At 55.3% G+C, this 26,063-nt stretch overlaps 1 long non-coding RNA gene across 1 annotated transcript in view; it reads right to left on the bottom strand.

Moving 5' to 3' along the window:
• Positions 1-12,612, bottom strand: part of LOC119092082 (uncharacterized) — a 95,511-nt gene extending 82,899 nt beyond the window's left edge. The window contains exon 1 of the long non-coding RNA XR_005093496.1: positions 12,459-12,612. This is a non-coding gene — a long non-coding RNA (uncharacterized LOC119092082). The remainder of the gene's footprint in view (positions 1-12,458) is intronic.
• Between the last annotated feature and the right edge of the window lie 13,451 nt (positions 12,613-26,063).

The raw sequence follows: 26,063 nt of genomic DNA, 5'->3' as shown, positions 1-26,063 counted from the left end.
ACTGACGGCCATCACAGACTGGGCGTGCTTTCCAGCTCGGAGCAAAGTGGAATTTGAGCCTCAAAAACTGCGAATATTCGGCGGACCCCATGCGTAGCATTCTTCATTATGCACACACACACACACACACACACACACACACACACACACACACACACACACCACACAAACACACACACCACACACACACACACCACACACACACACACCACAGCACACCCACACACACACACACACCCACACACCACACACCACACACACACACACACACAAACACACCCACACACACACACACACACACACACACACACCACACACACACACACACACACACACACACACACACACACACACACACACCACTCACACACACCCCACACACACACACACACCACACCCAACACCACACACACACACACACACACACACACACACACACACACACACACAACACACACACACACACACACACACACACACACACACACACACAACGACACACACCACACGAGCACACACCACACCCCACACAGACACACACACACACACACACACACCACAACACACACACACACAACACCACACACACCCACACACCACACACACACACACACACACACACACCACACACACAACACACAGACACAAACACACACACACACACACACACAACACACACACACACACATCACAGCACACACACACACACACACCACACACACACATACACACACCACACACACACACACACACACACACACACACACACACACACACACACACACACACACACACACACACACACCACACACACACACACACACACACACACAACACACCACACACACACACACTATATATATATATATATATATATATATATATATATATATATATATATTAACAATATATTTGGTTACATCCCCACGTAATATAAAATCATGTCATCTTACTAGGGCCGTGGTATTTGAGCATGGTAATGATCCAATCCTTTCCAATTAGGCACTAAACAACATTGGGATAGGACCAACATCGCGATCGTTAAAATCGATGTTCCCGGCTACGGAAACTGAATCTGGATATGTCGTAGGACACAGACCGGACCAGTCATGCATGTGACTGTTGTCTGGTTCACCAATCTACCACGAGTCTGTGGCAAGCAGCACGAAGTCGGCCTGTTCGCGGACCCCAGATCCGGACTGCAAGGGCCAAGCAGACGGTACAGATCCGGAGTGCAAGGGCCAAGCAGACGGTACAGATCCGGACTGCAAGGGCCAAGCAGACGGTACAGATCCGGACTGCAAGGGCCAAGCAGACGGTACAGATCCGGACTGCAAGGGCCAAGCAGACGGCACAGATCCGGACTGCAAGGGCCGAGCAGACGGCACAGATCCGGACTGCAAGGGCCGAGCAGACGGCACAGATCCGGACTGCAAGGGCCAAGCAGACGGTACAGATCCGGACTGCAAGGGCCGAGCAGACGGCACAGATCCGGACTGCAAGGGCCGAGCAGACGGCACAGATCCGGACTGCAAGGGCCAAGCAGGCGGCACAGATAAGCAGGGGGCTCATACGAGCCGCCGGCAAGCAAAGCAAAGCACAGACGAACGAGCCAGGTCTGGCAAAAAGTAGATCTCCACTAAGCGCACACTAACGCAATGGGTGTTAGGGTGCGCCGGCGTCGAGAGCCGGCGTCTGCGGAGAGACCGGCCGGCGCTGTGACCTCGGTCTTTGCGTGGTCGACGCAGACCGGGTCGAGCGGACCTGTGCGGATCGCTGTCCGACACTTGACGAAGGTCATGGTTGAAACACATCCTGGCCGGTGCAGGGGAGTGGCTCCACGTTCAGGCGAATTCAAAACGAGTCCAGAAAATGTCGTTCAGTGATCACAATGTTATCACTGAGATCAGTTATCACTGTTACCACACACATGTTATCACTGAGACCAGAAAATAGCCGGTTTGGCAAAGAGTCAACACATTGACCGACTTTTAGAATATTCGATAGCTAGCTTTTGCATCATATTTTGTGCCAGCCTGGGCCATAGTCCGACAGTTCTTGTCCAACTAAATATCATGCGCCGGTAGAAAATTTAATATAATTCTCAACCCATAAAACCACAATCCAATCGCACAGGTCTCCATTTTTTATTCTGAAAACTGAGGGCCCAACACAGATGGTTGCTGGTTGAATATTTTTGGTCAAAATCTCAAGCTCTAGCTTTCCTGAATTGTGATTCTGAGCCGGGCATTGGGGTGATAGCATTTGTTGATTTGATTTGCTTAAGTAAAAAATGCGTTCCATACGGTCAGGCTTCCAATGTTGTATTAAAGTAGCCACTAATTAGAACATAGTAGCCTCCAACTACGTCTGCCGGGTTGTCCCAGAGCACCGGGGTGCCATAACCGCAGCAAGAAGCATGTCACTGTGAGCGACTCATTCACGACAGCACCTCCCATTGACTTTCCTCACCGCAAGTGTTCCTGGCCAGAGCACCCGTCCAGCCGCTGGTTCCGTATGCTTGACCTCTGGCTGCAGTGTTGCGGCCTAAACCAAAGAACTGTAGGAAAATTTAAAGGTGTATCATTTACTCTGCGTATTTTAAGCGGACTGAAATGTTGGCTAGCAGCCAATCGGCGTAAGCAATAGATCCGTTGCGATACGCAAAATGAAATAGAATAAATCCTTTGAGATCAATGAATGCTCGCCGGTCCGGGCCCAGCGGTCAGGTCTCGCTACAGCTTCAGCATCCCGACCCCACGGCTGAAAGGAGTGCCCGCCTGGGCCGCGTTCCCATTCGCAAAGTACCTACCCTAAGTTGCCACCTATGACGCCGCAAAAGCGACGTATACCCAAGCAACTATCCTCCTAGCCGCAGGAACTGATGTGACGCACTTGACTACGATGGCATAGGCCGCAACTTATGGACGGCATTTGGCAATGGGGAACGCGGCCCTGGCAAAGTGGAAAACACCACCGTAGCTTCCATGACATACAAAAAGGAGAGCTCTGTGACCTCATCTTCGCCCTTGTTGCTTCATTTAGGGCTACTAATGCCGCAACCGTCGCGAATCTGCGCTAGCGGCGTGGGCAGGCTGCAGATAAACACCAACCGGCCAGTGCTCTGTGCAGGCAGTGCTCTGCGGTCCCGCGGCCCACACCGCCGAAGCCTCCGGTGGCCCGACACCCCGGCCGACAGCCTGCCCGGCGGCCGGGTCAGTCGGCGGTCATTGACCGCCCCTCCCCCCCCCCCCTGTCGTCGTCGACGGGCTGGCGCCGGGCCGGGTCGGGTTGGCGATGATGCATGGCACCGCCAAACCGACGACAGCCTGCCCCGCCGGCCGCCAGCGCGCTGCCGGGTTCGCAGCGGAGGGCGTGGGTTCGATTCTCGCAGGTGGTATGTTTTGTTGGTCCGATTGGTCAGAGTCAATAACGTACGTGATTTATGTATCCGTCGTGTGGGATCACGATTGCCTGCAGCGATGAACAGGCTCTATCGCCACATATAGCTTCTCCAGACACTGCACAGGTAGGTCCTGACCAATGCGGATTGAAGCCGTACGGAGATTAAACCGGTAAACTGCTTAACAGGAAGGTTTTCAAAAAGAAGAGCGGCAAAACTCAACCGAGAAGCCAGTCAGTTCCCCTGGTTACCGATAACCTCCGTGGGTTCAAAAGCACCACGAAACAGTGGCCCAACCTTCACGAATGCTCCTCAGTTTCCTCAGGAGCGTATTTGTGCACCGTCGGTTCTGATTCCGTTACTCTGATTCCGTTACTCTGATTCCGTTACTCGGCGCTGAAGGCGAATCGGCCCTGCGGTCAGATATCAATACATGTAACATTTGAGTCGGCCGCAACTGACCTGAACTTCTGCTTCTGGATTCTCAGCGCTTATTATCTGGCAATGAAAGTACGTCAAACAATGAGTAAAAAGCGTATGACGGAGCAAAGGGCGGACAGGTTCCAATCAACCCAGGTCGACGAACCGAGCACACCGGACAGGTTATGCGAGTCCGTGCAGCAAACCATTCGGTAAAAGTGCATTTGATTTAGGAGACATGGGACGTATATCTGGGAAAAGGATGCAGGCATGGGATTTGCTAGTTTGAAAGGTGTGAGATAAAACGGGTTCTGAGCGCTTTACATAAATCATGAGTCATTGTTTCTACACCCATCCGGGTTAAAAAGAACAGAGAAATTCAATCGAAGCAGCCATGTTTGGCATCGGGTTCGCCGGGCGTCATTACCCAATTATATCGCCTTTTATTCTTCATGTCGACTAGACACTGTCGATTGCTGTAGCATCCATGCAAAAGTTTTAACAATACCAACAATGCATATCACCACAAATGCTGCGATAAATCTAATTGAAAAACTGTGAGCTTTCCCAATTCCACAGCAGCGGGGCACTTAGTGTTAAGCACCCTGCAAAATGACGTTCCTGATTCCATTCATGCGGCCGCGCGCTCTGGACCAATGTCCCAAAGAGATGGTGTCCGCTACAGCCCCAGTCGAAGCCGGACTGGCCGGGGAACCCCGCGGCCGTTCGCCTGGGGTCGGCGACGGCCCCGAGCAGGTCGGGGGCACCGCGCTGACCACTCCCTCGGAGGCGTCGCGGTCGGCCGATGACCCCCGGCGCCGTCACCGCTGGCCCTCGCGTCACCACCGTCTCCTCTGCGTCGCCGACCGGACCTGCCTGACGTGGTCACCGGTCCAGCGGCTCTCACTGGCCGCGGCAGGAGTGGCCCGGCCGGCCGGAGGGCGGGTGGGCGCCGCCGCCGCCGCCGCCGCCGCCGCCGCCGCCGGCCCCGCGGCAGCGACTCTGCCGCGGACCCGCCGACCGCCGCCCGCGCGGTCTTGCCCCGCGGGAGTGCGCGACGGCGACCGCTCGGCGGAAGGGGCGGCAGGCACGTTTAGGAGAACCCCGCGAACCTTTGGCAGTGACCTCCGGCACGCGAAGGAAAGTGTTTCGTTTTGACCCCGATGCAGAGAAATCGTACCGATGCATGCACCCCGCTCGTCCGGAGCCCGGCGCGGTGAAAGTGCGAGCCGACAAAGCCGTATAGAAACTGCATGCCAAATGCAGCCAGCGGCCGCCGCTGGTGCCGCCGCCGCCGCCGCCGCCGCCGCCGCCGTCGGCTGGGCGGCGAGCTGTCGGGACGGGTGTCAGCCACGTCTCCGGTCGGACAACGCGGTTCAGTAGTCAGCACAGCTCGATTAGGACGCCCCTCCCCCTCCCCTACCCGAAGGTTCGCTGGGGTCAGGCGCGGCGGTCCTGGTAACCGCACGAGGCGTTGTGACCTGGAAGGGGCACGCGCCTGTTGGGAGTGGAGGCACGTGGAATGCACATATCTGAATCCGCCCAGGTCGACGGCTATGGCATGAAGCATCGGATGCAGGACGCATGATGATTGATACGCTTTGGAAGGCTACTAAGAGGCTACTACACGTACTTTCCCTTTCTCCCATCTTGCCGAGCCCAAAACCGATATCGACATCGACAAGAGATAATGCGCATTCGCGCGGCTTTCATGAATCGTACCTCAGAAAAAAGGCATGTCACCGGCACACGTGCGTCAGTTAATAACTTGTCTCCACATGACATTCCCACGCAAAAGAGCGCGTATCATCACACTGTTAAGTTATAACGTAACATAACCCAGACACAGCCCTCAGAGATAACCCCACGATATTCTGTAACCAGCGACGTGGCATGTTGCCTCTAACCCCTATGGCCGTTGCGTTCATTGAGCCACAACAAGAAACAAGAAACACAGAGCCAATAGCCACAACAAGAAATGATGGGATCGGCAAGGTTTGTCAGGGAGCGCTCATCAGCGCACGGTGGCACTGCTTTCACGGGAGATTGCTCCTGCGCTTCCCCGCCTGGGTTGCCGGCTGCTCGTGGCTCTCAATTTCTAAAAGGCCGCCGGAAACCAGCCTCGCCCACCCCAGACTACTTCAGCAGATCAGCCCAGCCTCGCCCAACCCAGACTACTTCAGCAGATCAGCCTAGCCACGCCCACCCCAGACTACTTCAGCAAATCAGCCCAGCCTCGCCCACCCCAGACTACTTCAGCAGATCAGCCTAGCCACGCCCGCGGCCCAGCGCCCTACTCCGATCCCGGCTAGCGCCAGGGCTGGACTTCGCACTCGTCAGCCGCCTAAACGTCGACGGTTCGGCGCTATCGGCGCACCACACATTGCTTCGGTACGGCCGTGTTCGGGGGTGCGGTCGGGGGCTGGGCACCCGCGGGTGCAGTCGGCGCGGAAGTCTGCAGGGTCGCCCGGCGACGGCACGCTCCCACTGCCCACCTCCCAGCCCTGCCAGAGCTCGGCGCAGTCTGGGAGCGCGCGCAGCGAGGTGGCAGGGAAAGGAGCGAGACACCCCGCAGGCCGGCTGACGACCAGGCCGGCCGGCCGGCCGGGTCAGCTGGATCGACTGACGGCGTCGTCAGAACAGGCTGAAAAGGCGTATGGATGAGAGCCAGACGTTTTGGCTATCGCAACCAGGAAGCATCAGCTCGACCAGTGTCGCCGTCGACCTCGCTCGGCTCGACCAGTACTCTCTCACGTCCGGTGAGCATTCGACCTCACTCGGCTCGACCCGTGCTCCGGTGAGCAGTCGACCTCACTCGGCTCGACCAGTGCTCTCTCACGTCCGGTGAGCAGTCGACCTCACTCGGCTCGACCAGTGCTCCGGTGAGCAGTCGAGTGGTTTGACTTGAGGCAAGTGGGCGGCGCGGGCCCACCCGGCGCGGGCGCGGGCCCACTACGACCCGGCCGGCCGGCGAGCGCGTCGATGACGGCTCGGGTGGAAAGCTCTGATGTCTCGTGTACGACCGGCAGGGCGGGCTGGCCGCCAGTTTTCACTCTCGGAGCCAGTCATGGCGTGGCGTGAAGAAAGTGAGAGAGGCCACGCCGCTGTCAGAGGGCGGCCACGACGCCCGCCCAACCCGGCCCGACCCGGCCTGGGTGGAGTGGGGAGGGGTGGGACACGGGGGGAGCGAGGGGCACGGCCAGCCCGGACTCAGGCGGGGGGAGCAGGCGGGGGAGCAGGCGGGGGGGGGGGAGGGGGGATAGGGGAGCAGGTTTTGCACATCAGAAGCACGTCCCGCTCATCGACGTTTGCTGTGCGATTACCCTCACGTCACGAAACACTTCCATATCGAGACGGAAAGAGCCTCACTTCGGAACTCAGGACAGCGTCGAGTTTATTGCTGCGGCCAGCCACGTGTGGGGTAAGCAATGCTAATAATGCTGAACTCTTCTTGCATCGTAAGATAACTGCAAATTACTGAGCATGCAGGAAACTACGGCAGCAGTCAATACCAGCCTCTCATTCGATTTTTGGCTTGCAAAATACGAGAGGTGCAATAAGTGCACCCAGCGAGAAAAGGTGTCGTGGTGCCAGACCTAGAAAATGCGCCTCTTGGGTGGCAGGCAGGCAGTTGACAGTTGGGTCGGCGCACCATTCAATGAAAATGGAATGGCTATGTTTAGTACAGGAAGAGGCGTGTGCCGTATTTGCAGCATTCTGCTAAACATTACTCCACATATTTCCTTCGGTTGTTGAACCGTCATTTTCAGCGTGGATGTACCCAAACCGGCATGTCAGCATTCGCGTTGTGTTCACCCCTGTTATGCTATAAAAGTTCGTCTTTTTTGGCGAAGCAGGGCAGCAATCCACAGGACAGTTATACACCGACTAGAAATATAGCGAGGAAAACCAGGAATAGCCCACATGCGCCTGTTAAACACCTGTTCAATCCCTTCCTCGTTGTCTCAACACAGCCTGTGCCGTGATTCTCTAGCATGCAGACACAACCCACCAATTTTGTACAAAGCTGTGACGTCATGGTTATCCAATGACACCTGCCTGACATGTAAACAGTCATGTCCACCGTCGAATTCATAGGAACTGCAAAAGTTACTATGGAGGGCACAGACAGTTGCGCCCGTGTTGACTACGCTTTCGAGGCGCCGTTGCTCCGTCTCATGCATTGGGATCTTTCCCTTGGACTCAGAGCCCGCAGTTCGTGCAATACCGCAGAAAGGCTTTTACACGGATTGGCCATCTCGCATAGTTGTTCAGTTAACAAAACGGAAGTCGTTGATTGTATTTGTGGGGGACATTATGAAGATAGGTAAGACAGTATAGAACATCTAATAGTTAATGCTAGTTACTATTGTTAATACTCAATTATTCCATTCTATTTCATCTTTTTATAATATTTCATGAACTATGACTAATTACTTAATGGCTTATAAAAAGTTAAAAATACTAAGTTAATAGCTAATACGGTTCAAAGTCCTATTCTTATTAGAATAACCAGAAGAATGGACAGAGAGATATATTGATATTTCGGCTACATGCCTTCATTGAAACAAATATCGGCCATAAAATTTCGCTGGTTATCCTATGAGAAATAAAGCTACCAATGCTATCTTGTCTAGTTGATCACCCTGATAAAAACGCATTCGTACACAGCCTGGACTTCGGATAGTTATAGCTAATCAGGTGGCGCCTTTTTATGAACTACGCGGATGAATGAACCTTACGCGGACGCCCCGCCGCAGCTCGTGTGAAACCAAAGACGCACACTACAATCGGAGGACCGCTTTGTTTGGCGCCGTGCCAAGGGAGCGGGAAGCCCTGCATCAGCTGGCGCGGTCCGCACCTGTTCGCCAGCTCACTTGGGCTGAATGTTAGACCAGCTGCCCGCAGCCGGAGCAGACCCCACCGTCCGCTGAGCGCCTGCACCCTGCACAGTGCATGCTGCAGGTCTAGAGAAAACGGACTGGGGTGCAGCCAAGCGAAGGCTCGCGCGGCACCTGGCTGCGGGACACTTCGACGATGAATTTGGACTAGTCGTGTCGGGGCAGAGCCGGAGTGCAAACTTTTGTCCGGAAGGCCGCAAGGTTCAGTTCCTGACAAAGCAGGTGGCACTACTTCAGGCGAGGCTGCCTCAGTGCCGGGGCGTCGCTGCGGTTCACCAGCGTATGATCAATAACCTCTAGAAGTCATTTAATATCCAGGCCAGAGGATTGCGTGTTGCCCGCATACGCGCAAGTTGATATTATACCATTGGATATGGACTCATTGTCACGGCAACTCCCCAAAGACAGCCCGGCGGGGCCGAGTCCAATACAGTGCTGGTGAGGGAACGCAGGCATCAAAGGCAGTGCCCGCTGACGGAGTGGACACTGCCGCGACGACCTGCGCTGCTGGTGAACCCTGCTGAGACGATCAACCCCGTGGGTACAGTGAACCCTGCTGAGACGGCTGACGACCAGCCGCGCCGTTACAGTGGATCCCTGCTACGACGACCGGTCCCGCTGTTACAGTTCACCCGTGCAGTGGCCGCCCATGCCCCCGGCAGAGTGCGCGCCTGCTATGACGAGGGACCCCGTCGGCACGCTGGACCTGCCGCGTAGGCGGACCGCGCTGTCTAAAGTCGGCCTGCGGTGACACGTCGGGGCAGTCGCGGCCGGCGCCCGCGGGCGGCGCGGCGGCGGCGGGAGCCTCGCGGCCGGCTCCGGCCGCGGCGCGCGCCGGCCGCCGCAGACCGCAGAGGGCAATGACAGGGAGAGTGAGAGACGCGCGCGCGCGCCGAGAGAGAGAGCAAGTGAGCGCGAGAGTGAAACAGCTGCACGGTCGGGCCGGGCCGCGCTCGTCCCGCCGGACAGAGCGCGGCAGACGCGGAGGCACTGCCGGTGTGACGTAGACGGCGGTCGCAGAGGTAGAGGAGTCTCGGCGCACCACTTCGGGTCCAGGTAGAGCGGGACACCAGCTCTCTGCCTCTCAGAACAGGTGTACGGACAGAGCACGCGAGACGCAGTCGCCGCTGGCACTGACAGGATGCGCAGGAGAGACGAGAGACGCATACGCCTGACGAGGCGCCGGTACTGATCCAGGCAGAGCGTGGGAGGCGCAGAGCAGAGCACCGGCACTCAGCCTGTCTGACCGGGTGCATGGGTAGAGGAGCACTGGAGACGCAGAGCTGGACGCCCGATCCCCGTCGCTCTGGACAGGTGTACTGGCAGAGCACGGGAGCAGGGGGACGGGAGCCAGAGAGCGACGACACAACAGCTGTGCCACGGCGCGGGTCGCCGCCGCCACAGACTCTGGGCTCAGGGGAGGCCGGCGGGAGCGGGGTTGGGGCAGCGTCGCCCCGCGTCCGCTGGCGCTGAGGACCTGCCGCCGTCCGCGCCGAGCCCACCATGCCAGCGGCCCCGTCGCCGCCCGTCCCGCCGCTACCTGAGACCGGTGTCGCGTGGCGCGCGGGCCGGCGGCGACGGCAGCACATGCCGCCGCCGCCGGCCGGCCCGGGCCCGCGACGAGGCTCGATCCGGCCCCGAGCCGCGTCCGCCACCGATCCCACCAACAGCGGGACGTCCCCGGGTCGGCCGGCTGACCCGCGCCGAGCCCAGGATGGCAGCGAGCCGGCGGCCGCGGCCGGGGCGGCCGCGAGCCGGCGGCCGCGGCCGGGCGGCGCGTGCCGGAGGCGGGGTGGCGGCGGCGTCCCCGACTGGTTTGCAGACCACTGGCTGCTAGTGCTGACGCGCCGGCCGATGGGCGCGCGGCCCGAGTTGTGTAGAAAGTTTGATTGCTTGTCGCGGCGACCGCACCCGGTTGACCGCTGTCTGACTGAACCCGGTCCGACCAGCGCTCTGCAGCAGGCCAGTGGCGTAGCCACGGGTCGGGGATTGCGCGGTCGTGCCCCTGGCCCTGGAGGCGGCCGGGGCAGGGGCCGAGGCCCTTTGGCGCCTCTGAGCCCGAAAGTCTCGGTACAATTTGACAGTTTCAACCACTCATAGGGCACATAAAAGGTAAAATTGGTTTATGAAGCATCAAAACAGAATCTCGAGCTTAAAACGTCACCGGAGTCCTAAAAAAGAACACTGAGAAATGAAGCAAGGGGCTCTACTGGAAGTGCTCCTTTGACCCCATTTGGCCTCTGGCGAAATCTTGGCGGTGCCTGTAGCCTCGCCTGTCACTGATGGGTACACTGAGCCAGGTCCGGCCACTGCTGGATTGACCAAGCCCCCGCTAGCTGCTGCTGGGCAAAGTGAGCTCAGTCCGACCGGTGCTGACCAGAAGATGAGAGCGCCAGCCGTCAGGAGGAGATGTCAGGAGCTCCTGGTCCTGGACAAACGCAATACCGTCTACCAAGACCCTCAGTCTGAGCCAGCGCAAAAAAAAAACAGACGCTCCGTGCCCTGTATGATGCCTATTGCATGAGCGGGAGAGAGCTAAGTGCAACTGGACAAGCGAGCAGCATCGCGCAAATAGGCCTCGACACGACCGGGCTGGCGTGGGCGGCGCCATTAGGCTGTGGGAGAGGCGTGGGCTCTGCTGCCGCCCAGCGCGGCGCGGAGCCGTGGTGAGACGGCGCGGGTCCGCGGGGAGGGACCACCACACATGAGGCCGCTGCCAGCACACGGACGTCTTTCACACCTGCTGCGTCCCGGCGAATCACGCTCGGAAACATAGCTCCGTCCGTTTACGCAGAGAAGCGCACGCTGTCGGCGCGCGCAGCGGACTGCGCCGCGTCCGTTTACAGACAGGTCTGCAGAGCGGACACGGCACACACGCCCACAGTGCGGTCCATGGCGGTACCCGCCCAACGTGTGCCGCACCAGCCGCGTGATGCAACTACAACAATGGACAGCAGGCACGACGGAAGGATGTCCCCGCACCGGTAGCTGATCATCCCGTTGTGGATGGCCTCGAATGACCTTCCACCACGCTGCGGGATTTAAACCAATGGTACGCACATCGTTTTGGGGGCGCAGGTCTCCCAATTATCGCTCGTCTCTCATGTGTTCCTTTTTATTCTCGTGGTCCCTGAACGGCCCACTGTCATTTACGGAAGAAGCACATCGCATCAGGAAACGGTAAGCACGTTGTCGTCTGCTTCCGGCCGCCTCCGCCGCATCCCGAGAGTCGGTTCGTGTCAGTATGCACTACATGTATCTGATGGTGAGTTTGTGAGGGTTGGTGGGAGATTCGGCTGGGCCATCCGAGAGGGGGGGGGGGGACAAGGGCGGGGGACGTGAGCAATCGTAGACACATCCAGCTGGCTCAGAGAGAAAAAAACTTTTGCAATATTGTGTAGCAGAAACATCGCCACTTTTGGTTCACGTTCATGGTCCAGACACGAAAATATCAACATCACTCTGAAGCTCCAACATACTGCACAACGAACAGCACACGTCTAAATCATATCACCGGCGAGCAGGAAGAGAGCACAAACGTGGAAACCGCGGCAAATGGGGCGATGCTGGTGCCATGCACGGCGTGACCCGAGGACTGCGTGTCTCAGCGGCAGCCAGCCGCGCCGGCCGCGGCCCCGGCCGGCCGGGCCAGTGCACTGGCCGAGTCGTGCCATGCGGGCCGCGCCGCCGCCGGCCGGGGGTGAATGACTTGTCCACCGTGTCGGGCGCCTCACCTGGAGCGATCCCAGCCCGGCTGAGGGACGCCGCCGCCCGCGCGCCGCCGTCCGATCCACGTCCCTCGGCGCCACCACGGGCCTCACTCTGCCGGCGGCTCGTTCGGCACGGGAGCGCGTGTCACCGCCGCGGTGCGGACGCTGGCGGCCGGGCCCGAACGTTCCGCGCAACTCCTGCGGCGCGCGGCCGGCCGCCCGGCCGAGCTCCGGCCTCTGACGTCACGAGCGACCCGGTCCGTGACGTCACGCGGCGCTCCTGAGCGGCGCCGGCTGGTCAGCGGGACGAGCTGGCCTAGGCGCGGCCGGCCGCGTGAGTACCGGGTCTGGAGTACGGTGGCGCCGTGACAAGACCAGTCAGCGGACCGCGGCGTCCCCTGGCCACAGTACAGCTGGAGCGCTGGGGGCAGGACAGAGCAGTTGCAGTACCAGTCATCGGGCTTACATATCCTCTCCCCTAGGGCTTGGTTACCTGCCAGCTAGTGGACCACAGCGTCACCTCCCCGAAGCCCGGCTGCGGGATCAGTCAGTGTCCCACACTGTACACTCCCTAGGGTGCAGCTGCGGTACCGTTCACCGGACCACACCATATATTTCAGCGGTACAACTTTCGTATAAACGGTGTACCGTGACTTCTTACTGGGATGCAGCTGCAGTGCCACCTAGCGGGATGCCATCAAGGTACGTGGGGGGGAGGGGTCGCATGTTAATGGAGCGCCCGATAACGACCCATACCCAACCAGACAACTGGGGACGAAGTAGGTTATCACGTGGCATGGCTCTCCGTTCGGCGAACCGCACTGTCCTGGCGGGCAAACGCCTGGAAGCCAAGAACAGACCCAAGGTCCGATGCAGGCAGCAGGACAGCAATCGGCCTACTCGGCGCTCATAAGAGCTGCTTAGTTCCGTTTGATCCAACGCCGGTTGACAGGGGTGATTGTGACGGCGAGAGCTCTCGCCGGCTGTCGCATCCTGACGGAGAGGCTCAGCATGCTCAATATCCGGCATGCTCGCACCTGATCCTCCAGCGGACGCTGAAGCCTGAGGGAAGCGGCGACGGTCGTCCAACCATCTCTGAGCGCGAGTACGCCAGTCCTCGCGCGTCTGCTGCGGCAGGCAGTGTGGCCCCGCCGCAGGGGTATTTGCGCCGGGGTTACAGCGCCACCGGTGACAGCAGCGGCACCGGTGACAGCAGCGGCACCGGTCACAGCAGCGCCACAAGTCACAGCAGCGGCACCGGTTACAGCAGAGGCACCGGTCACAGCAGCACCGCCCGCCACAGCAGCGCCACCGGTCACAGCAGCGGCATTGGCCACAGCAGCGGCACCAGTCACAGCAGAGACACCGGTCACAGCAGAGGCACCGTCACGAGCGCGACCGCTCACAGCAGCGCCACCGGTCACAGCAGCGCCACCGGTCACAGCAACGGCACCGGTCACAGCAGCGCGACCGCTCACAGCAGCGCCACCGCTCACAGCAGCGCCACCGCTCACAGCAGCGCCACCGGTCACACCAGCGGACAGCGTCACGAGCGCGACCGCTCACAGCAGCGCCACCGGTCACAGCAGCGCCACCGGTGACAGCAGCGGCACCGGTCGCAGCAGCGCGACCGCTCGCAGCAGCGCCACCGGTCACAGCAGCGCCACCGGTCACAGCAACGGCACCGGTCACAGCAGCGGCACCGGTCACAGCAACGGCACTGGTCACAGCACCGGCACCGGTTACAGCAGCGGCACCGGTCACAGCAGCGCCACCGGTCACAGCAGCGCCACCGCTCACAGCAGCGGCACCGGTCACAGCAGCGCCACCGGTCACAGCAGCGCCACCGGTCACAGTAGCGCCACCGCTCACAGCAGCGCCACCGGTCACAGCAGCACCACCGGTCACAGCAGCGGCACCGGTCACAGCAGCGCCACCGGTCACAGCAGCGGCACCGGTCACAGCAGCGCCACCGAGCGCCACCGGTCACAGCAGCGCCACCGGTCACAGCAGCGGCACCGGTCACACCAGCGCCACCGATCACAGCAGCGGCACCGGTCACAGCAGCGCCACCATCACGAGCGCTGACCCCGCTGCGTTGGTTTTGTCAGCGCAGACGCGGGCCTGTCGCTCCGGAGGAAGGCCCAACGTCAGCGGTGTTGTCCTGATTAACTCCCCCTGTCAGAGTGACCGCAATCTTGACGTGTGCGCCCTTGTCATAGGCAACACTAGCTCTATCGCAACTACAAATGCCGATTGGATTCCAAATTTTTGGAATTCCGAAAATGTGTGAAGTCAAGTTTAAAAATTGGCCGGACAGGGGCAGAAATCTTTGGAATGTTTGGGACAGCCGACATCATCATGACGTGTCGTCAGTTTGTATGCATGATGTGCATCACTTACCCACAATCATTTTCTTTCTTTTCTTTCGATTTAAGTGAGGCAATGCAGCGACGCGAGTGGTGGCTGAGGCTGCTGGTTGTATGCAGTAGTGGCTTTATGCCAAAATATTGCAAACTTGAGAGCAACCTGATTTTTTGGACACCTTTTGGACGGACATCCGGTCCATCCTTGTAATTTGGATTGAACGTTGGACAAGAACTTCTAGAAATCGGCGCCTCCAATCGATGCGCCAATATCAAAGCTGCGTTGCCTCGACAGATGCGCTCCTATCACAGAAACGCGCGCACAGTCCAGCGTGATCGCTCAAGCGTGGGGCTCATCTCGACCCAGACCACAAGTTACGTAAGACTTACCAGGTTAAACCCACACGGTTCTGTCATTTGGGCGATGGTTGCGTCGCGCGCGTGAGCTGTCCGCTGAGGGGGCGCGAGCGGACAGGTCGCGTCCGACTCCAGACAATCAGTACCACTTGTCCGGCGGTGTCCATAACTCCAGCCCCCCCCCCCCCCATGCCGGATATTTCGCACCATGATGAGATCCGGAGGAGCTGCTAGCGGCGTGCGCTGCAGCCGCCGCCGCATGGCAGGCCGGTGGCTTTAGGTCCGGCGGGGCAAAACATGACGGCCGGCACGCGCCGAGACGCGGTAGTCGCACACGACTGCGGGATGGGAGAGGTTGGCTGGTAGGTGCCGCTGAGCACAGGTAGTCGCACACAACTGCTAGATGGGAGAGATTGGCTGGCAGGCGCCGCTGAGCACAGGTAGTCGCACACGACTGCGGGATGGGAGAGGTCGGCTGCCAGGCGCCGCTGAGCACAGGTAGTCGCACACGATTGCTGGATGGGAGAGGTCGGCTGCCAGGCGCCGCTGAGCATAGGTAGTCGCACACGACTGCGGGATGGGAGAGGTCGGCTGGCAGGCGCCGCTGAGCGCAGGTAGTCGCACACGACTGCGGGATGGGAGAGGTCGGCTGGCAGGCGCCGCCGAGCGCACCGGCTCTCGCGGCGTGACAGAAGGCGATTCATGAACCTAGCCCGTGGGCTGAGGAAGTAATCGGTTCTCAGAAAGAAACATATTGCATGCCATCGGTAAGTTATTCACACTCGACTTCCCGCGAAGTGCCAGATAACGCCCAGAAACATTTAATGGGAGCAAATCGTTTAGTACAGCATCATCATACCGCATGCACAACCAATGCATGGTATGCTTCCATCCATCAGAACCCGGAGAACTTCAGCGAGTGGCGATTATAAACAGCTCAGCTACATTCGTCACAGCACGCACAGTGCAGTAATCAAACCCAGCGGTAAACGATCCAAAGACACACTCTAGCAACCGTCCAACTATTTGAAAAACAGAGCCCGCATCCACACCCCGCTGGCTTCCGACCGTCAGTCGCCGGCCGAGAGAGTGCGTGACCTCCCCAGTCCGTGAGGGTTCGGAGCCCGCCCGACGACCTGCTCCCCGAGCCATGGGGGTTCGTAGCCCACCGAGACTGCCCCGCTCGACGACCTGCTCCCCGAGCCATGGGGGTTCGGAGCCCACCGACACTGCCCCGCTCGACGACCTGCTCCCCGAGCCATGGGGGTTCGGAGCCCACCGACACTGCCCCGCCCGACGACCTGCTCCCCGAGCCATGGGGGTTCGGAGCCTACCGACACTGCCTCGCTCGACGACCTGCTCCCCGAGCCATGGGGGTTCGGAGCCCATCGACACTGCCCCGCTCCCAGCGCTGCCGCTCCGTCCGCCCGAGAGGGCCGCTCTATCCTCCCCGGACGCTCGAGAGCGCCATCGTGATCTTCTAAAGCCCGAGAGCGCCGGTCCGTCCTCCCCATCCGTGGGGAGAGCTGCTCCGTTCTCCCCGCCCGCCGTCTCCGTGCTCGCCGCCCGCCCGGGAGCGCAGCCGTGCAGCACGACCGTGCAGTACGGCACCGCACCGCCCTGCAGCCAGCGGCGGCGCCTGCCTGTGCCGGCCGTGCACGCGGCCGTCAGCTCAAAATACCCGCTGCGTCCGCCGGCCGTCAGCGGCCCACCCGGAAGAGCGCGCCGCTCCCCACTCGGGGCGGCGGTGGCGCGCTGGGAGCGGACGGCCGCGGCGCAGATGGAGGCCCCGTCTGGGCGCGGAGGGGGCTGCTGGGTTGGACCATGGCACAGTCAGGGTGTGCTGGGTCAGGTCAGGGATCGGGCAGATCGGTGATAGGGCAGGTCACGCGACGGGCATAGGGGTGTTGGGTCAGGTCTGGTTGGACGGAGGCATGTTAGGTAATGAGATGGTCAGAAGAATGCCGGTCTGGTCAGAGAGAAATCCTGAATTATTCTTACTCTCATCACTGGGTCAGGTCAAAGGACCGGCAGACGGGTGCTGGGCAGGTCAAAGGACTAGGCAGGTCAAGGGATGGGGGAAGTCAAGGAATAAAACAAGATGTTCAAGTTCCCCCCCCCCCCCCCGCCGCCAAATAGTCATCGTATTGCAAATGCAGCGGAGAGCAGCATCTCTTACCCGCCTGTGGGCATTCCTGGCGACACGAGGTACACGTTACAGAGCTCCTGCCCCCGATCAGGCGAGAAACAAACTGGCCGCGCGTCTTTTTTGAGCGCACCCCCAGCCTGAGAGCATATCTCTTCTCAGACCGCATTAGTCTGCCTGACCTCCGTGTGGGATCCAGCGGACAGGTGACTGAGGTCTACCTGTTGCTCCGTTTCCGTCTTCTCATACTATGAGTCGATCGATCCTCCATCCATCCTGCTTAGCTAGCTCAGATGTTCAGCAAGAAAACCACGCCCAATTCCTTTACAATTCGACTCTGATTATCTAGAGTGGTCCAAAAAAGTGGCTAAGCTACGTGAAGTGGAGATGGCGGTGCTCTCAGCCCCGCAACAGTTCAGGGTGATTTTCTGCCTGCGCGCTCGCTCAAGGGTGCGTTCTTAACCATGACGTCACCTCCTGCCGGCATGGTTAAGTACTGTACGGTGGCGCGCTTATGCTGACGAATTGTTCATGTTTGAGCGTGCCTGTCTACTTTAACACTGCATTCCGCTCTCAACTTGAGTACTGAGCATGGCTTAGCTTTAGTTAAAGGCCTTTAAGAGCGCTTCTTCTATTGAGAGATCCTATGATGAGACGCTGCCGTCTTTTGGTGGTCGATCTTTCCAGAAGCGCCTTCAATATGGACGTTTTAAGTCCCTTGCCTTCTTGGTTCCCGGTTCCTGGGGCTTTCCAACTTATTATCCTAATCTCAGCCTGACGATTAGCTGGCCTCAGTCGAGTTCCAGCCTTGAGCAGAGTCGATTTACGAAGAAGTGCCTGTGCACTGGTGCGCTCTGGTATCTACCTGCGTACCTGTCTCTATTGAAGCGTCCTGCTTGTTCTCAGACGTTCAATATCTGGTAAAGCCGGCCTCTGAAAGAGGCCTTTGCTACACAACCGCTCCTTGTGCATGCCTCCCTGACGCAGTTTTGGTTTACCCTACACCGCTGCATCACCTGCCAGACGGGCAGTCGCCGCTCCGGCCCGAGACGATCCCGTCCCGCAGGCCGCCGTCGGGCCGTCTTGCGGGGCCTCACCACCGCGGCTGGCGGCGTCGGATCGCTGTCTGTTCGGTCTCGGCTCAGGTGACCGCGCTACGGGCGATCAGCGCCGCGCGCGCAGCGGGCACGCGGGGAGATTTCGACGGCAAGCGTGCTCAAGGACCGCTGTATGTGATTCGTCAGCAGGATGTCCCCAGAACGTGAACGATCGGGTGATCATAGCCTGGCTGCCGGTTTGTAGGCTGAGACATTACGCGGCTCGTATTCATGTCAGTGGTTTAGTCGGAGGGTTAAGGAGGGTCATCTGCAGCCCTGTAGAATCAAGAAAATGACAGCTAAAATAGTTTTATTTCGGGTGTTCCGCATTCACTGAAAACGCTTCCTTATTTGATGACTCCTGATTCCAAATCTTAAAGCTTTGATTTCGAACCCTGTCAGCTTTTAAATGAAATGTGAGCTGCTTTGCATGATACCAGCTGCTATGCAGCCCACAAGTGTCTATGGGGCATACACGATCAGCCGGACATTTATTGTGAAATTCAGTCCAGGCTCTGAATGCTTAAATTAACCATGAAGACGTTTAGGTCAGAGTCTCCTACACAAATAAATGCATAATTTGATGTAAGCAATGCAACTTAATGCACTTAAGAGATGAAAACCAAATGGAGACAAAGCAAATGTTTCGCTATTAAGGATATACTAAATGCACGAATGCACGAATGCAATTGCTCGTACAGATGCTAAAACCATTGAACCTTACAGTATTTTGTCAAGCGAAATTCACTGCTATTAAGTTCCATCTATCGCTGTAGTATCTCCGTTCCAATGCCATGTTCACACGAGCACGTTCGCGGTGGGCTTTGGAGCGGGTGACGTGAACACTGGGGCGGACTACGGATGGACGGGCCGTCAGCCAAGGAAAACAAACTTTCTCTCTACCAGAACGGAGAGTGCACGCCATGATCAGCTTGGTTTTAACAGGGCGCACGCGATGGAAACGTGAGCCAGAGGACAAAGGGGTGGCGAGGCGGTGTGCGTTCTCAGCACAGACCGGTCAAATGCAGCGGCAGCGGTGCAGCCACGCCCTCGCATGGGCCGTATTTTAAACCCTGTAAAAACGTGAATTGCCAACGATAACAGTCGGCTTGTCGTTTTTTGTGTGGAATTTAAACTTTGCAGCCACCTTTTACTTTTTGCCCAAACTCACTTAGTCATCATACGTTATTATTCACAACACTTAGTTACTGAAGAGGCTACTTGCCATCTGGAATGGCAACATCTGGTCGAACTGTCCTTGGAGAATTCACCTCATCTGGTGTGAAAAGCTTAAACCTAAGTTGACATCTTAAGCCTATCCTAATACTGATATAAGTCGACAAACCTATCTATCACCCTAGTTATTTTTCGCCGTAGTCTCTCCAGCCTTTCTATATCTTTTTGGAAGCATGGGGACCAAGCCTGCACACAGTACTGCAGGTGTGGTCTGACACAAACTAATTACAACTTTTTGACAACGCTCCCACTCTTGTGATGGATATCCCTATTAATAAGCCCCGAAATCGAAAATGCCTTGCCCCTAGCAGCCTCACATTGTTTTTCACCCTTTAAATCCCTATAAATCATAGCCCTACGTCCTTTTCTTGCTCGACCTGGTCTTACTCCCGGCTTCCCATTCTGTAGGTGATGGCCCTCACTGCCAGAACTATCCATATGCATCACCATACATTCTCATAATTAAATGACATCTGCCACAGAGAGGCCCAGTTCTCCAGTTTCTATTAGTCTTGTTTCACCTGGTCTGCATTCTTCGACACCTCTACCAGCTTAATATCGTCAGCAAAGTTAAGCATCTTACTTCCTAATCAGATCTCAATGTTATTCACAAATATATGATACAAGAAATTACTCATTGTTTGCTGTCATGCAGCCAAGCCCGTACCAAGCCAAGAATTTTGCCCCCAGTGCTATGTAATTTTAACTGATATATATATATATATATATATATATATATATATATATCGTATGACATTCTTTGGAAGGCCTTCGAGATGGCTATTTCAATTCAAACCCACATATAAATATGGAATACCCCTTCAAAGGAAGTGTTAGACACTTTCATGAGTTTGAAACTGAAATAGACATTTTGAAGATCATTCGGTGCATTTCACAGCCTTAGTTTTCTCAAGACCTAAACTCCTCTAGTTTCCCCGCTACACGGCCGCGAAGATGTGAATATTTTTTCGGGGAGTTTATTTCAAGGTCAACCAGGTTTCCATGACGCCATGGTAACATTATTTTAATTATGTCATCTCATTAGCCAAGCGCTGGGCAAAATACAATTGTTGAGTCGTTCATATCTGGCGTTCGTCAATTCAATTTCCAAATATAACGGCCATGGATTGGCTTTAAATCAACTTTGTGCAAGATGCGATGAATCAACCAGACAATGGCGCATTGAGAAGCATGTTCACCAACAGAGAAATTGTGTTGTCTGGAGCAGCCTTTTCCACTCAAAAGTTTGCCAATAGTTCTGAGTGAGCTTGTTTATCATATCTGACGCTTGCCTCAACATTGCCTTCATTGTCGAACATTGTCTTCAAACCCCATGCTAGTACGATCACCACTGAAGGCCCCAATATGTTCAGCTAGGAGAAGGATTTGCTACAAATGCGTGAGTGACTAAAAGGGAAATGTACCCGGAGGAACGTAGTATGCAATATATGACACAAATTTTGTCGAGGGATGTTTCATGTAGGAGAAACGAAACGCAGCATTCGTAACAGGTTTAACACGCACTCGGGGAGGGGTCAAATTGACCCCTCCGAAGATATTTCCAAAATGGTTTCCGAACGGCGCGGCGCAGCCGCGCCAAATTTTGCCGAGCTATAGACAATTAAATAGCACATCGTCTGGCATCAAAAATTTAGATGTACCTTGTAAGGTCACTGAGCTATGGCAAGTCAAAGTCAGGTCATGTTTTCAGCGAAGGCAGTCTCTAGAGAATCGTTCAATCTGATCCAACAACAGAGTGTTAGACGAAGCTATACACCTCTGAGATAGTTTCTTAGGCAACCCAACAATTGAATGAAAAAATTATATTGACCTAAGGTCAGGTATAAAGGTCAGATCGAGACCAAAATTAGCCTATTTTATTGCTCTAGGGCTTGCTGTATGGGGTAGTTTCTGGTGCTCATTGCGAATCCATTGACAGCAGCAACCGCATTATACGCCTTCCATAGACTTTTTAAAGGTCAAAATAAGTCATCGACCTAGAACAACCCAGGTCAACGTTTTTTAGGAACATACTGCCTCGTATAATCTTTGTCGTTTATCCAAATGCAAAACTCAAAGCGGCTTGTATGATTTCGGTCACCATGACCTTCAAAAGGTCAAACGAGATTACTGACCTTAGATTAGCTTGTGGCTTTTTGCTTCCTTATTTGACCCCAAGGTCATGACCGGGAACCTCAAACTTTCATCTAAGTGAGTTCAAGTACAGGTCAATACACCCTGTAAATTTTGTGTCTCTAGCTCTCTTAGTTCTTGAGATCTCAGGGGGTCAAACTGATCCCCCCCCCACCCGAGCGAAGGGTATCCAACCGGCCACCCGGGCGCGTGTTAATGAACACCTTGGAAACGCACGCATATGGAGAGCGAACACACCATTTGAGGAACACATTGTAAATGAATACGCGCAGTGGAGCATCGTGCAAGGAATACCAACTTCGAAACATAAATTTCAGCAACAGTTTAAGACAATTCAGACCTTAGCCGGTAGAATCACAGCAAATTCCAAATTTTCATTCTCGGCTAAACGTACAAGCTTTATCAAGGCACCTAGTTTAAACGGCGTTTTTGGCTATGCTTGTTTCTGAGGCTCAGACAATATTCGTGGTGGCTGATGATCGCGGTTAGTAATGTTCTCAGCTAATGTTCCGCATCGGACTTCTGTTAACTTCCGTTTTGGCCGCCCTTGTTTGTTTTTGTTCTTTCGTCTTCTACATTGAACTGTGCACGGAGTGTTGGGGGCAGGGTTGACTTATCTTCTTTTGGCAGCATTTAGTGGCACTGTCTGAACAGGTTGGGAGCATTTTCTGGATTCACGTGTCTTATTTTCAGGTGCGATATTTCGCTGAACTGTTCCTTTAAGCCCTTGTCACTCTTCAGCAATGCATCTTATTATCAGGTAACGTGTATTATTTGACTCATGAGAATGAGCACGGCTCGAATTACTGAGCACCGTCAATATCGGCGTTATTTAGCGCTGCAGTGCCGTTTAACCAGTGCCTTCCGTTAGATTCAAAGACTTTTGAACTGGGGGAAGGACATTTAACGTTTAACATAGCGTTTTATCTAGATTTTGCCCTCTAATTTCAAATTTGACCTTGACCTACCAAAACTCAATGGCAACGACCCAAATCATTTTTAACTGAAAGTGTCAAAGAATTCAGAATAGCTTTTCCGATGATCGCAATACAAATACATTAATCATTTAGCAATGCGAAACATGCGTGTCTTTCACGACCTAGTTTGACCTCGACGACCATAAACTAGCCCCAAAAGAAAATCTGTACAATTGGATAGCTCAGGCGATGTTCACTGCATCGGTCTTTTTTCTGTCACCACCCCTCGTCCAGTATGGCAGCTACCGGTGGTGGGGCCATATATCATGCGCTCAATGAGCATTGCAGGAGTGGTAAAGTTTCCATGACCTGAGAGGTCAGTCGGTGAAACCAGACCCCACAACCCCGATATTTTCCAAATTGGAGGGCCTCGAGGAATACCCTTATGTCCACGGAATTGCTCCGTATTCTTCATTTGAGAACCATGCCAGCGAAAATATTTTGTCTCATTTCCGACAGGGTTTAACGCGCACCCGGGTGGCCGGTTGAATACCCTCCGCTCGGGTAGGGGTCATATGGACACCCTGAGATCTCACAAACTAAAAGAGGTAGAGATCCAAATTTACAGGGTGTGTTGCATGGACCTGAGCTCACTTGTACCAAAATTTGGATTCCTAGGTCACGACCTTCAAGTCAAATAAGATTAAACAAGGTCAAACTCCAGGCTGGTCTCCAAAGTGTCCCAGAACCTAGGCAGCTGTTCTAAGCAAAAGATCACTGGTGCTCATTTAATGTCAGTAACCTTGTTTGACCTTTCGAAGGTCATGGTGACCAATATCATACAGACTGCTTTGAGTTTCACACTTGAATAAGCGTCTAACATTATGCTAGGTTATGTAATAAGCGTCTAACATTATGCTATTAGTATGTTCATAAAAGCAAAATGTTGACCCGGGTCATTTTGGTTCAATGACCTACACTGACCCTTGAGAACTCTATGGAAGATGTATAACACTGTTACTGTAATCAATAAATTTGAAACAAGTACCAGAACCTACCCCATACAGTAAGCTCCATAGTAAAGAAGAGGTTGGTTTTGACTTTGGTCTGATCTTCATACTTGACCCTAGGGCAATGAAATTCTTCCGTTCAGCTGTTGTGTTGCCTAAGCAACTATCTCAGAGATGTATGGGCTCGTCTAACAATCAGTTTTTGCATTTGATTGAACGTTTTCCTAGGAATCGTCTTTGCTGAATCAATGCCCTGACCTTGACCTGCCGTAGGTCCGCGACTTTTAAAGGTACATAAATTTCTTAAATCAAGTGATATGCTATTCAACTGCCTACAGCTATGCAAAATTTTGTGCGGTTTCGCCGGGCCGTTCGGAAACCATTCCGGAAAACCTTCGGGACGGGAGGTCAAATTAACCTTCCCACCCAGGTGCGTGTTAAGGTGACTATCGTTTCCTGGAAGGTGATCTTTTGACCTGGATGCCAAAACCCGAATATATTTAGATGGTGTAAGCGGCGGACAGCATACTGATGCTGTATGTGTTCTATTTCAAAAATCAGCAGGAGAGGGGGGGGGGCTGATGTCAGTCCCTCCCCTCGTCGGCGAGGGTGTAGAAATGGCCTCGCCGACGAGGGGAGGGGCTGATGTCAGCCCCTCCCCTCGTCGGCGAGGGTGTAGAAATGGCCTCGCCGGACCCGGGGTCAAGTTGACCGCTGATGGATCGTCTGGAACCGCAAATACTCCGGGTTACCTTCAGTTTTAATCGGTGCTTGCAGCTCCAGCCTGAGAGCAGGAGCAGCGGCCAGTGTCAGCAATGCACATGATGTGCCCTGTCGCCGCAGTTGAGGGAAGACGCTGGGCCCGTAATCCGGGGGCGCGGGGCACGAGTGGAGTGGAGCGGAGTACTCGTGGTCAGGGGAACTATGCTAGACTTGTAAGACGGGGCGCGGCAGGAGTCCAGCAGCAGACGGGGCCTTGTGTTGTCTCACTGGCCAGGAAAGGTCAACTGGCAACTGATCGAACTTGGTGAACCTGGCCCGAAGCGGCGGTGTGGCGCTGTGCGACATGTAAAACCCCACAACATCCTATATGGTATGGATGGCTTGGGAACCCTGATCCCAAGGCTTCGATGTCAGACGGGAAGCCGTACTAAATACATTATAAAAAAGATTTGGGAGGATGGGGCGGCGGGGACCTGACTTCACACGTAGCAAGGGAGCAGCGGAACGGCGGTGATATCGGGAGAAAATAATGCGCTCGTTTGACACAGAATAACTTAACGATTTGATGTAGGATACTGACCGCTGCGCTGAATGACAATCAATGGACAATCTGAACGGCAATCGTTTTTATGATGAGAATAATCGCTATCATTACACTCAGAAAGTACTTGTGACGACAATATCAATCAAATAATTACGATGAATTATCAAAACACTAGACCATTATCAGAACACCGGACACTCTTCAAGGTCACGAGTCCTCATAATGTCACATAATAAAAAGGCGGCCAGTTGCCGGGAATTTACAATGCTACATCACGGCCAGTGTCAAGCACTTGTCGACACTCATCAAAAAATGAGGCTTCAGAAGAAAAAATGTTAGCGTTTTTAAGAGATGCGTTCCGAATGGTAACAGGTTCCACTCGATGGACTCTGACCCCCGTCGAGATAGCGTTGAGGATAAAATGATATACGTCTTCCAGATTCCGGAGACATCCCTCGAATCCCCTGACGGGCTTGCAAATTTTGGTATGCTGTGTATCAAGACCCTGAATCATCTAACCTGAATATAAGCACTTCCCATGGTTCCAGGTCAGCGAGGTATGATCTCGTTCCCAAAAATGCGCACGACGAAAATGCAGAAAATATTCGCCCCGCGACCGGTTCTTGGACATCACGCGTCGCGTTATCTGGTCTAGCGGCTTTGAGTTTGGAGGTGTGAAGATTCATATGACACATGCCATCGATTCATGTGACCTCTCGAACGGCATCTGAGGCGAAAGTCACGCCCGTTCAACTTTTCAATCTGGGTCAGAATGGCCCTCGGGACCGATGTATCACCAATCGCCTGGCATGTATCATGATGCCATACGCTCTGGCATATCATACGCCCATTTACGGCCAAGGACATGTCAGGTCGAGTTGTGAAAATCGCCTCGGGGAAGCCAGTCAAGCCTGTATGGTGCATTGTTGATTCGCGTAAATAATTTGGGTAATGTATTCACAGTAATAAATTCATTTCTGCACAATGCTGTACGCTGTCGTTGGTTGTGTTCATGTCGTGAAAAGCTGGCTTGAAGAACGCCGCTGATCATCAGTTGTCTTAAAGCGCTATGCGGCTTT

The sequence above is a fragment of the Pollicipes pollicipes genome, unplaced genomic scaffold (genome assembly GCF_011947565.3).
Source record: "Pollicipes pollicipes isolate AB1234 unplaced genomic scaffold, Ppol_2.1 Scaffold_3447;HRSCAF=4054_pilon_pilon_pilon, whole genome shotgun sequence".
NCBI lineage: Eukaryota > Metazoa > Arthropoda > Thecostraca > Pollicipedomorpha > Pollicipedidae > Pollicipes > Pollicipes pollicipes.
Note: the sequence above shows the minus strand (reverse complement) of the source record. Positions and strands in the feature narration are given on the sequence as shown.